Consider the following 13,175-nt stretch of genomic DNA (forward strand, 5'->3'; position numbering starts at 1 on the left):
CCTTCATTATCAACGTCTTTTGGGGAGGGCATGGCCGGCTTTGGTTCGGGGGTACTAATCGTATGAGTGGGGCATGTAGCATGGTCATGGCCAAAAAAATTGCAATGATCGCATCTCTTTGGGTTCCAAGAGTACTCCACTCTAAGTGTTATAGATGTAGCACCTTTAGCCGTGACCGCTTTGATTTTTATTTCCTTAGCCCAAGGATCTTTAGCCGATATCTCGATGAGGATACGGGCAAACATCGCTTTACCAGTAGCCCGCTCACACATAGTTGTAGTGTAAGAATCAACCTCCAAAGGCCTTCCAAGTTTACTTGCAATGAGACTAAGACCATCTTTATTGAAGAGTTGGAGAGGGATGCTAAATATATTAACCCAAACGGGGACCCGATCATGAGTTGGTTTTTCAATGAAAATGTCCGGGTCCCATTTGCGGAGGAAAATAGGAATACCATTAATCTTCCAAATGCCCTTTTGAAGAACATAGTTTAAACCCACATCATTATCAAATTTGAAGAAAAATACATCGTCGTCATTGATGAAGATGTCACAAACCCCATGATCTTTCCATAAATCTAGAGTACGCTCCTTAACTAGAGGGAAAGCAAGTCTTTGTCCCACAAAATATCCATATAAGGTTCGTTCATAAGGAGCACTTCCGTTAATCATGATCTCCGAAGTGATAAGCAAAACATCATCATCAAAGGAGTCAAGGTTATTAATAAAATCTAATTTTAAAGGATTAACCTTGTCATCAAAATTAGAAGTAGCATCAACAACCATAGCAGCGGATTTATTTTTCTCGGAAGGGGGCTGGGTAGACGTTGGATCAGAGCTATTTAAATAATTGGAGCAGCCCAAAACTATGTCCGCAAATGAGAGAGATGGTTGAACGAATTTTGGGCTATTAGGCCCAAAAGAAAGACGAGATGGGATAGAATCATCCAATGTCGGCTGAGGGGTAAATAGGAGGGAGGCAGTCACGCGCCTGGTAGGAGATTGGGGACGAGCTTTGGAGGCAAGTGAAGGGTTTTCTCCCATAATAAATGCATTGTCCCTTAAAGGAGGAAAACAATTAATGTGGGTGGGCACCTCAGCATGTGTAGAAGACGCCACCTCAACATTGGGACCTAGAAAAGCTTCTGGCGGATCAGGCTCATCCCAAAGGTATTTTGACTTTCCAAATTCTTAGAAACCCGTTTCCCCAATAAAAGAGAAACCAAAAAATGCTCATTACCAGCAGCGGGAGGGGAATCTTTTCCAAATACATCATGGGTTTCCTTAACCATGAAGGTTGACTGAGGCAGGTTAATAAAGGGATTAGAGATCGAACCGTTTTGGAAGCGACCTCCTCGCAGCTCAAAGAGGCAACCGTCGGCGTAGAGGCAGTACAACGATGAGAATTCCTTACAACAGTGAGAGAGTCGGTGGGTGGGGGAGTAGCCATCACGATCGGAGATGGAATTCCGACAGGGGGTAAATCACGAACCAGTAACTCAACTTCTGAATCTGAACAATCCTCAACCACTCCATCTTTTTTGGCGAGATTTTTAAAGGCATCGACATAAGCATGGTGAACGTTTCCAGCTTTGAAGACTTCGCTGGGAGCTTCAAGAGATGGGTCCGTCACCATGCATGGAGGGGATGGGCTGTCGTCATGAGGGGTTCGGGTCGACTCAACCGGCGAAAGAATTCTGGTAGAAGGGAGATCACAAACTGAAACCTCAACATCAGAATCTGAGCAATCCTCATCCATTCCATCTCTTCTATCAGATTTTTTAAACGTGTCGATATTTGCATGGGTTACACCTTCTGAACTGACAGCAACATGGGGGGCATTGAAAGAATCTTCAAAAAGATTTTCATGAACCCTTTCTTGACCAAACTCGTGAACAGGACCTTCAACATCCTCATTATCATGCGTACCACAAACAACTTTTTCAACGGAGGGTTCACATGAGGCTTCGTGTGACACATGGATTGGTGAGTTGGAGAAGAAGAGACCTTTGTTGCTGTGGTTACTAACACAAAAGGCAGTGGAGGCTGAGGAACTATCAACAAACTCAGAATCTTCATGATTATTATTTGACCCAACATCCATTTCATCCTTTTGGAGGCTATCTTCAAAGTGGAAAGAACGAAGAACAACAGCCTCTTCATCATAATATTTTGATTTTTTCCTTGAAGATCTACGTACCCTATGAATCTTCCCATAATATCACAACAACTTAAGAAATTAACAAACAAAAACCAACAGATTATAAGAAATTAAGCATGAAACCCACAAGAAGAACAAGAACACTTAATCTCCAAAGGAATTTCCTAAAGAGAAAAATTCTAGAGAGAGAAAGTATTTCATGGGTTTAGGGTTTAGGGTTTAGGGTTTAGGAATTAGGGTTGAGGGTTTAGGGTTTAGGGTTTTTTTTTGGAAAAAGGGAATCCCCTTGGCAAAATATATTAAGTATAGAAAGAGTTACAAAAGAAAAGGGCAAACGCCCAAGAAAAAGAAAAAATAAGACTAGCCAAGCTAAGGGACATGCCCCAAAGCAAGGACAAAACAAACAAACAACTATAGACTAACTAAATAAAGAACTAAAATCGTCATCCCTGATCAATTGGAGAAGAGATACAACCACCGTGAGAAGAGCTCGGCGGTGCGTCAAAAGCTGGGTGTATAGTACTCGAATGAGGAACAGGAGGGACACGTGAATCTTCGTCAATATCATCCACTCTTTGATAGGAAAGAGCATCAAACATGTTAGTGGAGACTTTTTTCTTTGGCTCTACACGGGAAACTGGTTTGTATACTTGAGAGATCTTTATAGCAAGGCCTTTTCCTTTACGGTTGTCGATGGGGATCTTCTTTTTTGGAATTGGAAACGTTCTAGATTTCCTCTTGACTATTTGATATCCTTCATTATCAACGTATTTTGGGGAGGGCATGTCTGACTTTGGGTTGGGGGTACTGATCGAGTGAGTGGGGCATGTGACATGGTCATGGCCAAAACATTTGCAATGATCGCATCTTTTTGGGTTCCAAGAATTCTCCACTCTAAGTGTTGTAGATGTAACACCTTTAGCTGTGACCACTTTGATTTTTATTTCCTTAGCCCAAGGATCTTTAGCTGACATCTCGATGAGGATACGGGCAAAAACCACTCTACCCGTAGCCCGCTCACATATTGTTGTAGTATAAGAATCAACCTCCGAAGGCCTTCCAAGTTTACTTGCAATGAGACTAAGACCATAATTTTTAAAAAGTTGGAGGGGGATGCCAAATATATCAACCCAAACGGGGACCCGATCGTGAGTTGGTTTTTCAATGAAAACGTTCGGGTCCCATTTGCGGAGGGAAATAGGAATACCATTAATCTTCCAAATGCCCTTTTGAAGAACATACTTTAAACCCACATCATTATCAAATTTGAAGAAAAATACATCTTCGTCATTGATGAAGATGTCACAAAGCCTATGTTCTTTCCATAAATCTTGAGTACGCTCCTTAAATAGAGGGAAGGCAAGTCTTTGTCCCACAAAATATCCATATAAGGTTCGTTCGTAAGGAGAACTACCCGAAATCATAATCTCCGAAGGGATAAACAAAACATCATCATCAAAAGAATCAAGGTTATTAATAAAATCTAATTTTAAAGGATTAACGGATTGGACCTTGTCATCAAAATTAGAAACTGGATCAACAACCTTTGCAGCGTGGCTAGGCGGAAGTGTAGAAAAAAATTCTGGCTCTGAAGTTGGTTGTATAGGCGCTGGATCAGATGTATTAATAATTTTAGAGCAGCCGAATAAAATATCCGCATAAGAGAATGAAGGTTGCACATGTTTTGGGCTATTAGGCCCAAACGATAAGGGAGAAGGGCTACACACATCCAATGGCGGTTGAGAGGTAAAAGAAATTGTATCACTTTGAAGGTTAGCCACGTGCCTAGGAGGAGAATGGGGCGAGATTGAAGGAGCATTAAATGTGGCAATTAAAGCTTTGTCCCCACCCATAAATGCATCATTAATGCGCATGGGGGGATCGTGTAAGGTAGCCGACGAAGACCCCACTACCAATTCATTTTTTTGAGAAAATTCCAACAGGTGTGGACCCAAGCCAGCCTCATTTTGACTTTCTATGAGAGGATCGCAATAAATGCCAATCGAAAACCCACATGCAGGAGGCGACGAAATCTCCATGCAATCTTTTTTTTTTTTATTATTTTCGGGGGTAGCAGCATTCAATGCTTGATCGCAGGAAGGTTGACTTTCCATATCCAAGATTAATCCCTTACCCAAGCATGAAGAGGCCGACACAGGCTCCACAACATTTTTTGCAGGCAAATCTTTTCCAGAAAGAGCAAGCCCCATCGATGAGGGTTGACCATCTGAAAAAATCTCGATCGATTTACCAGGAGCCGATCTAGCTTGCGTCGGCGCTGCCATGGCCGGATAATGAATCAAGGGTCCTTGACCGGAAGCAACCACCTGGACCAGACGATAGGTGGGAGGAACCGACGAGGGGATATCGGATCCAGAGGGTGGATCTGGGGACGCAACAACCAGAGAAAGAATTCCGGTAGAAGGGATTTCGTGAACTAAGTCCTCAGCATAAACATCAGAATCTGAAAATTCCTCAACTGATCCATCTTTTTTGGCGAGATCTTCAAAAGCTTCATCATTAGAATGACATTCATCTCCTGATTCGAGAATTTCATGGGGAGCAGTTGAAAATTTTCCAGATCCATTACCATGGTCGTCAACGTTAGCATGGGTTTCAGCAGCTACAAAAACATTTCCCATCAAATAATCTTTTCCAGTTTCGTGAGGAGTGGAATCCTCAGTTTTGTGAGAAGAGACAGCCTCAAGTTCATCAGGTTCTTGAGTAATAGGCTTTGATGTAGCATCATCACCAAGGTTCTTAGACTCAGCAGCAACTTCGCAAGAATCAGTGAAAAAGAATGCATTGTTGCTATGATTGCTTACACCTGGAGCAGAAGAAGAAACGGACCCCATACCAGATTCAGAATCTCCAAGAACATTATTTTCTTTCCTAGGGCTATCTTCAAAATGAAAAGAGTCAAGAAAACCATTACCTTTGTGATACAAATTTGATTTTTTCTTTGATGGTCTTCTAACTCTGTGAATCTTTCCCATGACTAAAATCAACAAATAAACAACAGATTAAAAGATCGTCAGCATAAAAACCCAGAAAATTAACAAGAACACTTAATCTCCAAGAGAACTTCCTAGAGAGAAAAATTCTAGAGAGAGAAAGTGCTCCATGGGTGGGGTTTGGGTTTAGGGTTTAGGGTTTAGGGTTTTTTTTGGATAGAAGGGTTTACCCTTGGCAAATATTATTAATAAAAAAATATTACAAAAGAAAGGAGGGCAACGCCCAAGAAAAAATAAAAATAAGACCAAGCTAAGGGACAGGCCCCAAAGCAAGGCAAACCAAAGCAAAGCAAAGTACTAGCTAGACACGACCTAAAACAACATCAACCCGGGTCAACAGAAACAGAGATATGGCCACCGTGAGAGGAGCTCGGATGCATATCAGAACATTGGAGGGTATCTCTTGGATTGGTGACAGGAGGGATGCTAGAATTAACTTAAGTGTCGTCAATTCTTTGATGTGAGAGTGCATTAAACATGTTGGACGACACAATCTTTATTTTGGATCACGAGTGATTGGCTTGTGGACTTGAGCGATCTTTAAGGAGGGCCCATTGCTTTTCCGATTGTCAACTTGAACCTTCTTTTTAGGGATAGGGATAGCTCTAGTTCTCCTTTTAACCTTTTGGAAACCTTCTTTGTCAACTTCTTTCGGGATGGGCGCGACCGTCATTTGGACGGGAGGGCTAGTCATTTGAGTGGGACAAGTGGCAAGGTCGTGACCAAAGATTTTGCAATGGTCGCATCTCTTTGGGAGCCAAGAGTACTCCACTTTAAGGGTGGTAGAAGTAGCACCTTTGGCCGTGATTGCTTTGATTTTTATATCATTTGCCCAAGCTTCATTAGCCGACATCTCAATGAGAATACGAGCATAAACCACTCTACCCGTAGCCTGCTCACACATGGTGGAGGAGTACGAATCAACCTCCAAAGGATTTCCAAGTTTACTAGCAATGAGACTTAAGCCATCTTTATTGAAGAGTTGTAGGGGAATACCAAAAATATTAACGCAAACGGGGACCCGATCATGAGTTGGTTTTTCAATGAAAATATCCGGGTCCCATTTTCTAAGGAAGAGAGGGATTCCATTAATCTTCCAAATTCCCTTTTGAAGGATGTAATTCATACCCTTTTCGTTATCAAATTTAAAAAAGAACATGTCATCATTATTAATAAAAATGTCGCATAACCCATGTTCCTTCCATAGATCATGGAGCCGATCTTTGACAAGCGGGAAAGCAAGCCTTTTCCCCACAAAATATCCATATAATGTTTTTTCAAAAGGAGTGCTACCCTTTTCCATAATTTCCGAGGGAATTAAAATGTGGTCATCCTCCAAAATATTAATATTATTTATGAAATTAAGAGAAATAGGCTAGGAAAATACCCCATTAAAAATCCCAGCGTCATTGGAATGAGGATCTGCGTTAGCAGCAATTGGATACTCTAAATTGGGCTCAATAGGAATTGGGCAGGCTCCACCTTTTAAAATGTCAGCAAAAGAACATGGGGGATGGGCAGGCCTTGGACTATTGGGCTCATAATGAATTTTAAATGGGCTGGAGATAGCAGCAGAAGCCTGATCAATATCTTGGGTGTCCAACACGCACTTGGATGGGGAGTGGGAGAACGAATTGGCAGCATTAAAAGCTTTGAATCCAACATTTGAATTTTGTTCATCTAATAAAGGGGGGCAATTTCGGATAACAACAGATGAAGACAAATGGAGATGTGTTCTAACGGGAGATGGTAGATACCATGTTAACATAGTTACGCAATTGATCGACTGGCCAAAAAATCCAGAACCTCATGTCAAAGTTGAATGGATAAAGGAAGTCCCCATCAAAGTCCTTTGCTTCATCTGGCGAGCAAGTCTTGGGAGGATACCTGCAGCTCAAAGAGGCAACCGTCGGCGTAGAGTCAGTCGAACAACGATAAGAATTCCTTACAACAGTGAGAGAGTCGGTGGGTGGGGGAGTAGCCATCACGATCGGAGATGGAATTCCGACAGGGGGTAAATCACGAACCAGTAACTCAACTTCTGAATCTGAAAAATCCTCAACCACTCCATATTTTTTGGCAAGATTTTTAAAGGCATCGACAGAAGCATGGTGAACGTTTCCAGCTTTGAAGACTTCGCTGGGAGCTTCAAGAGATGGGTCCGTCACCATGCATGGAGGGGATGGGCTGTCGTCATGAGGGGTTCGGATCGACTAAACCGGAGAAAGAATTCTGGTAGAGGGAGATCACAAACTGAAACCTCAACATCAGAATCTGAGCAATCCTCAACCATTCCATCTCTTCTATCGGATTTTTTATACGTGTCGATATTTGCATGGGTTACACCTTCTGAATCGACAGCAACTTGGGGGGCATTGAAAGAATCTTCAAAAAGATTTTCATGAACCCTTTCTTGACCAAACTCGTGAACAGGACCTTCAATATCCTCATTATCATGCGTACCACAAACAACTTTTTCAACGGAGGGTTCACATGAGGCTTCGTGTGACACATGGATTGGTGAGTTGGAGAAGAAGAGACCTTTGTTGCTGTGGTTACTAACACAAAAGGCAGTGGAGGATGAGGAAATATCAACAAACTCAGAATCTTCATGATTATTATTTGACCCAACATCCATTTCATCCTTTTGGGGGCTATCTTCAAAGTGGAAAGAACGAAGAACAACAGCCTCTTCATCATGATATTTTGATATTTTCCTTGAAGATCTACGTACCTTATGAATCTTCCCCATAATATCACAACAACTTAAGAAATTAACAAACAAAAACCAACAGATTATAAGAAATTAAGCATGAAACCCACAAGAAGAACAAGAACACTTAATCTCCAAAGGAATTTCCTAAAGAGAAAAATTCTAGAGAGAGAAAGTATTCCATGGGTTTAGGGTTTAGGGTTTAGGAATTAGGGTTTAGGGTTTAGGGTTTAGGGTTTTTTTTGGAAAAAGGGAATCCCCTTGGCAAAATATATTAAGTATAGAAAGAGTTACAAAAGAAAAGGGCAAACGCCCAAGAAAAAGAAAAAATAAGACTAGCCAAGCTAAGGGACATGCCCCAAAGCAAGGACAAAACAAACAAACAACTATAGACTAACTAAATGAAGACCTAAAATCGTCATCCCTGATCAATTGGAGAAGAGACACAACCACCTTGAGAAGAGCTCGGCAGTGCGTCAAAAGCTGGGTGTATAGTACTCGAATGAGGAACAGGAGGGACACGTGAATCTTCATCAATATCATCCACTCTTTGATGGGAAAGAGCATCAAACATGTTAGTGGAGACTTTTTTCTTTGGCTCTACACGGGAAACTGGTTTGTATACTTGAGAGATCTTTATAGCAAGGCTTTTTCCTTTATGGTTGTCGATGGGGATCTTCTTTTTTGGAATTGGAAACGTTCTAGATTTCCTCTTGACTATTTGATATCCTTCATTATCAACGTCTTTTGGGGAGGGCATGGCTGACTTTGGGTTGGGGGTACTGATCGAGTGAGTGGGGCATGTGACATGGTCATGGCCAAAACATTTGCAATGATCGCATCTTTTTGGGTTCCAAGAATTCTCCACTCTAAGTGTTGTAGATGTAACACCTTTAGCTGTGTCCGATTTGATTTTTATTTCCTTAGCCCAAGGATCTTTAGCCGACATCTCGATGAGGATACGGGCAAAAACCACTCTACCCGTAGCCCGCTCACACATCGGTGGCCCTGTGAAAGTCAACCAAGCTATTTTAGGAAAAGATTCCCCTGCCTTTGTTGAAAAAACCCCTGCGTCGTTTCCTTCTTCTATGGTTACAGGTGGAAACCTTACTGGGGAAAGTCAAAAGTCTTTGGATGGTGGGTCCGAAATTCGAGCCGTCATTTTTGGAGATAAAAACGTGAAAGAGCCTCCTGCTCGTGATAGCCTTCCCATGCGCATTAATTGCCTCCCTTTATTTTTTTTTGGAAACGGAAAATATATTAAATAAGAAAGGAAACAAAAAAAATCCCGACTAGCAAGGAGCTAGCAGGGAACATATAGTTTCAGTTTACATCATTAGCATCACCTACTGCATTACATTGGAGTTCAATTAATTAAAAGGGCATGAGCACCAAACAGCCCATTCCCATATCTTTGCCGAGCTCCTGTATTTCAACCACATGTATACACGGGCAAAAACCACTCTACCCGTAGCCCACTCTACCCTTGACGATTCATCACAGCTTCAATTCTATTTTTATGTATTTTTCCTTTAACAATTCTACGAAAAAACTTAGAATTGCTGTCACCCTCTTTTAGCCAGTGCATTTTAGCTTTCTATTTTAAAAACCTCTCCTCCTTGTCATAAGCTTTTTTAAATTCTCCAAGAAATATGGCCTCCAATTCACGCAACTGAGAATTGTAAGGATCCAAATCCAAGTCAGCTTGAACCGCTTCCAGCTCTTTACGAAAATGATTAACATTTTTCGAGAAATGCCCCTGCACCTTTAAAAGATTGCGAATTGGTTTTTTTGAGAATTTTAAGCTTTTGTGTTAAAATAAACATTTTAACACCTTGAATATCAATATTCCAATGCCTTTCAACTAACTGCTTCAGCTCCGGACAAAGGGTAAGAACATTGGGAAATTTGAAAGGAAGCACCTTGAATTTAGATCTTATCGGAAATTTGATAATGACAGGGCTATGATCAGACAGCCCATATGGAAGAAAAGAAGCATAAATGGATGGGAAAAGATCCAACAGCTTGCAATTGCCCATAACTCGGTCAAGTTTCTTCAAAATCCATTATCTCCTTGTGGTTTTTGATTCCATGTTAAGTATAGAAAGAGTTAAAAAAGAAAAGGGCAAACGCCCAAGAAAAAGAAAAAATAAGACTAGCCAAGCTAAGGGACATGCCCCAAAGCAAGGACAAAACAAACAAACAACTATAGACTAACTAAATAAAGACCTAAAATCGTATCCCTGATCAATTGGAGAAGAGATACAACCACCGTGAGAAGAGCTCGGCAGTGCGTCAAAAGCTGGGTGTATAGTACTCGAATGAGGAACAGGAGGGACACGTGAATCTTCATCAATATCATCCACTCTTTGATGGGAAAGAGCATCAAACATGTTAGTGGAGACTTTTTTCTTTGGCTCTACACGGGAAACTGGTTTGTATACTTGAGAGATCTTTATAGCAAGGCCTTTTCCTTTACGGTTGTCGATGGGGATCTTCTTTTTTGGAATTGGAAACGTTCTAGATTTCCTCTTGACTATTTGATATCCTTCATTATCAACGTCTTTTGGGGAGGGCATGGTTGACTTTGGGTTGGGGGTACTGATCGAGTGAGTGGGGCATGTGACATGGTCATGGCCAAAACATTTGCAAAGATCGCATCTTTTTGGGTTCCAAGAATTCTCCACTCTAAGTGTTGTAGATGTAACACCTTTAGCTGTGACCGCTTTGATTTTTATTTCCTTAGCCCAAGGATCTTTAGCCGACATCTCGATGAGGATACGGGCAAAAACCACTCTACCCGTAGCCCGCTCACACATAGTTGTAGTATAAGAATCAACCTCCGAAGGCCTTCCAAGTTTACTTGCAATGAGACTAAGACCATCATTTTTAAAAAGTTGGAGGGGGATGCCAAATATATTAACCCAAACGGGGCCTGATCGTGAGTTGGTTTTTCAATGAAAACGTTCGGGTCCCATTTGCGGAGGGAAATAGGAATACCATTAATCTTCCAAATGCCCTTTTGAAGAACATACTTTAAACCCACATCATTATCAAATTTGAAGAAAAATACATCTTCGTCATTGATGAAGATGTCACAAAGCCTATGTTCTTTCCATAAATCTTGAGTACGCTCCTTAACTAGAGGGAAGGCAAGTCTTTGTCCCACAAACTATCCATATAAGGTTCGTTCGTAAGGAGAACTACCCTAAATCATAATCTCCGAAGGGATAAGCAAAACATCATCATCAAAAGAATCAAGGTTATTAATAAAATCTAATTTTAAAGGATTAACGGATTGGACCTTGTCATCAAAATTAGAAATTGGATCAACAACCTTTCAGCGTGGCTAGGCGGAAGTGTAGAAAAAAAATTATGGCTCTGAAGTGGGTTGTATAGGCGCTGGATCAGATGTATTAATAATTTTAGAGAAGCCCAATAAAATATCCGCATAAGAGAATGAAGGTTGCACATGTTTTGGGCTATTAGGCCCAAACAATAAGGGAGAAGGGCTACACATATCCAATGGCGGTTGAGAGGTAAAAGAAATTGTATCACTTTGAAGGTTAGCCACGTGCCTAGGAGGAGAATTCGGCGAGATTGAAGGAGCATTAAATGTGGCAATTAAAGCTTTGTCCCCACCCATAAATGCATCATTAATGCGCATGGGGGGATCGTGTAAGGTAGCCGACGGAGACCCCACTACCAATTCATTTTTTTGAGAAAATTCCAACAGGTGTGGACCTAAGCCAGCCTCATTTTGACTTTCTATGAGAGGATCACAAGAAATGCCCATCGAAAACCCACATGTAGGAGGCGACGAAATCTCCATGCAATCTTTTTTTTTTATTATTTTCGGGGGTAGCAGCATTCAATGCTTGATCGCAGGAAGGTTGACTTTCCATATCCAAGATTAATCCCTTACCCAAGCATGAAGAGCCCGACGCAGGCTCCACAACATTTTTTGCAGGCAAATCTTTTCCAGAAAGAGAAAGCCCCATCGACGAGGGTTGACCATCTGAAAAAATCTCGATCGATTTACCAGGAGCCGATCTAGCTTGCGCCGGCGCTGCCATGGCCGGATAATGAATCAAGGGTCCTTGACCGGAAGCAACCACCTAGACCGGACGATAGGTGGGAGGAACCGACGAGGGGATATCGGATCCAGAGGGTGGATCTGGGGACGCAACAACCAGAGAAAGAATTCCGGTAGAAGGGATTTCGTGAACTAAGTCCTCAGCATAAACATCAGAATCTGAAAATTCCTCAACTGCTCCATCTTTTTTGGCGAGATCTTCCAAAGCTTCATCATTAGAATGACGTTCATCTCCTGATTCGAGAATTTCATGGGGAGCAGTTGAAAATTTTCCAGATCCATTACCATGGTCGTCAACGTTAGCATGGGTTTCAGCAGCTACAAAAACATTTCCCATCACATAATCTTTTCCAGTTTCGTGAGGAGAGGAATCTTCAGTTTCGTGAGAAGAGACAGCCTCAAGTTCATCAGGTTCTTGAGTAATAGGCTTTGATGTAGCATCATCACCAAGGTTCTTAGATTCAGCAGCTACTTCACAAGAATCAGTGAAAAACAATGCATTGTTGCTATGATTGCTTACACCTAGAGCAGAGGAAGAAACGTACCCCATACCAGATTCAGAATCTCCAAGAACATTATTTTCTTTCCTAGGGCTATCTTCAAAATGAAAAGAGTCAAGAAAACCATTACCTTTGTGATACAAATTTGATTTTTTCTTTGATGGTCTTCTAACTCTGTGAATCTTTCCCATGACTAAAATCAACAAATAAACAACAGATTAAAAGACCGTCAGCATAAAAACCCAGAAAATTAACAAGAACACTTAATCTCCAAGAGAACTTCCTAGAGAGAAAAATTCTAGAGAGAGAAAGTGCTCCATGGGTGGGGTTTGGGTTTAGGGTTTAGGGTTTAGGTTTTTTTTTGGATAGAAGGGTTTACCCTTGGCAAATATTATTAATAAAAAAATATTACAAAAGAAAGGAGGGCAACGCCCATGAAAAAATAAAAATAAGAGCAAGCTAAGGGACAGGCCCCAAAGCAAGGAAAACCAAAGCAAAGCAAAGTACTAGCTAGACACGACCTAAAACAACATCAACCCGGGTCAACAGAAACAGTGATATGGCCACCGTGAGAGGAGCTCGGATGCGTATCAGAACATTGGAGGGTATCTCTTGGATTGGTGACAGGAGGGATGCTAGAATTAACTTCAGTGTCGTCAATTCTTTGATGTGAGAGTGCATTAAACATGTTG

The sequence above is a fragment of the Lactuca serriola genome, chromosome 4 (genome assembly GCF_051521515.1).
Source record: "Lactuca serriola cultivar US96UC23 chromosome 4, Lser_US96UC23_V15, whole genome shotgun sequence".
Classification (NCBI taxonomy): domain Eukaryota; kingdom Viridiplantae; phylum Streptophyta; class Magnoliopsida; order Asterales; family Asteraceae; genus Lactuca; species Lactuca serriola.